This window comes from Nicotiana sylvestris, chromosome 7 (assembly GCF_000393655.2).
Source record: "Nicotiana sylvestris chromosome 7, ASM39365v2, whole genome shotgun sequence".
Lineage (NCBI taxonomy): Eukaryota > Viridiplantae > Streptophyta > Magnoliopsida > Solanales > Solanaceae > Nicotiana > Nicotiana sylvestris.
This window is the reverse complement of record NC_091063.1, coordinates 115,409,194-115,412,194: the sequence shown is the minus strand read 5'-3', so window position 1 is coordinate 115,412,194 and position 3,001 is coordinate 115,409,194.

The window sequence follows — 3,001 nt, the reverse complement described above, 5'->3', positions numbered from 1 at the left end:
GCATTTACGATCTACCTATTCTAGTACCATGTTGCAAAAGTGATTAATGCCTCGCAAAAGTGTTCCTAGCATGTCCGTGATTACAGACCCTTCTTCGCAAATGCCCTGCCCAGCCATTATCGAAAATGCGATCTTGACTTCGAAAAAGCGGAATTCGCATTTGCAAACATATCCTTACAAATGCGAGACCTACAAATCAATACCAGAAACAAGACTACACCAGCTATTCTGGATCAGTCCATAATGCATCTGAAACTCACCTGAACTCTTCGGGATCCAAACCGAACATGCACACAAGTTTAATAACATCCTACAAACTTTTCACTACCTCAAATCACCAAAATAACAAAAATCGATCATTAAAACTCAAGATTTCAACTTAAAATCTCATTTTTCACATATTGCGCCAAAATGCCCTTGGGTTACTCAAGACCCCAAATAAATATGCGTACAAGTCCAAAAATATCATACGAACCTACCAAAATCGTTAAAACATCAATACGAGGTTATTTACGAAAAATATTGACCGTGGTCAACTCAAACCTCCTTTTAATTAAAAATCACTCTTTCTTCAAAGTTTTATACAAAACCTTTCCGGGAAATAACATGGACTGTGCAATTAAACAAATAAAGATATGAGAGGAATCAAAACACAAAATTTAAGGCTAGTACTCAAAACGACCTAACAGGTTGTCACCAAAATTTTTTGTTGTGAATTTCTAAAGCTGATTTTTCATCTTCTAGTGTATGAATCTTGTCCTTTAGATCAGCAATAAGAAAGTTTATTTTTTTACTTACTTCTAGATATTTATTCTAACACCTATGTGATGCATATTCATTCACGGACTGTTGCTTATCAGGAGAAAGCTTTTGAAATGTGTCACACCTCCTTTTTACCCGAGAAGGGATATAAGGAAATTTTTCCAATTTAAGTAATATTAATCAAAATGGGAATAGTTATTTAATTTCAGAGTCGCCACTTGGGATAATTTATGGTGTCCCGAGCCATTGGTTTATTTTAAATCCCAAATCGAGGAAATTTGGCTTCATTTAAAAGTCTGCAAAACTAGAAATCATAGGTAAGGAATTCTGTTAATCCGGGAGAAGGTGTTAGGCATTCTTGGATTCTGTGGTTCTAGCACGGTCGTTTTAACTATTAATAATTGGCCTAATTATCTGATTAATTACATTTAAACCAATTGTGCATTTTTTAAACTTCATAACTACTTTTAATTATATTTAAAACCGCTTTTAAGATTTATGAAATTATTTCTTGAACAAGTATCGATTGTCGTACACTTGCCGTTTTGGAGCACTCTGCAAACCACGATACATGAAATGCACCCACGGTTCGTGACATGTTTATTTTATTAATGTTCAAAGTTGTTACGATCGGATCACATGAAATGCACACCTGAATTGGGGATTATGTACCATGACTATGCCATGGGAACCGTACCCATAGTCATGATAGTTAATTTATGCGCCTAAAACAATACTACAAATGTTTATGAATATTAACGGCCAAAGCATGCTCCTAACTAGTAAGTAGTAAGATAAATAAAATAAAACTAAAAAGAACAGTTCATGGCATGCTTTTTCTTTTAATTTCTCATTTCATGTATGATGTTTTATACGTCAACACCACACAAGATGGGGGGAGGGGTGATTTGTGTCGTACCCAATTTTTTGCTTAAATTGCTTATAGAAGGACCTAGTTCTTCTATGTATTCCAACTACTACTGCTGCGGAATAATAAATACAGAAAATAAAGAACACAGAAATTTTACGTGAAAAACACCCGGCTCAAAAGGTGAAAAAATCACGACCTACTACTCAGTAGGATTTTCCCCAACACATCACTAAATCACTGAGCCAAAATAGCATTTACAAAACTCTTTGTAAACCCAAGGATTACCTCTAATCCCATTGTAGCAACCGACCTCTATCTGTTGTGACAACTTCAAGTTAACTCTAACTTGAACACTCTAGGTACCCAATACAATTGCTTCTATGAAAGCTGAAAGATACAACATGAAAACACCTACTACAATTGAACTAGAAATAAAGAAAGACACATAAAACTCTTTATGGAGCTGGTTCTTCAATCTGGTTCATGTAGCTTCAGGTTTTCACACTTGAATCACACACGAACTACTTGCAAAAAGTGTTAATATTTTGCTCTCAATTCTTGTTCAACTTCTGCGTTTTTGTGCAACACTTGTAATGTGAGAACATCCTGCAATTTATAGAGTTAGTAGATGAAGAAATAACTAGAGTTCTGATGCAACTCTTCCTTGGTGGAAGAGTTTTAGTTGATTCAACATCTAACTCCTTCCCTATCTTGAATTGTGTTCTCTTTGATTAAAGACTCCTTCTCCTTATCAATTATGAAACCTTTTCGATCAGGAGATATTAAATACTCCAAGTTAAGCTTATCTCCTTCACGTGCAATCCACATGCTAGAATCTGCCCGTTTTTGTGCACCCGAGTGATGGACCTGGTTCATCCTGAGTTCCTTTGTCAGTCTTCAAAACTAACCTTTACTTTGGCCAACAAATTCCCCCTTTTGATGATGATAAACTCTGTGCTTTTCATAAGCTTAGGCCCTGTTTCAACTCAGTTCAACATCAACACAATGTTAGAAACATTTTTCCTTTTTATCACTTATCATCAAGGACCAGGTACATTAGGTTATAAACATCACTGTTCAAAGTGTAAACATCACTTGTTTAAAGCACAACCTTTTTCCCTCTTTTGGCATCATCAAAAAGTTGCATAAAAAAATGTGAGATAGCCAGATTTTAAAGCTTACTCATGGCCACTGGGGCTACTTCAAATGCAATCATGGATTAATCATCATAGATCAAGCTAAGAATTTTAACCATCAAAGAAATATGAACAAACAGTTAGAGCAAAAACAGTGAATTTCATTGATGATTGATAAGATTCTACCACAAATCATAAGAAGAAATAAAAATACTGAAAATGTGAGCAAAAG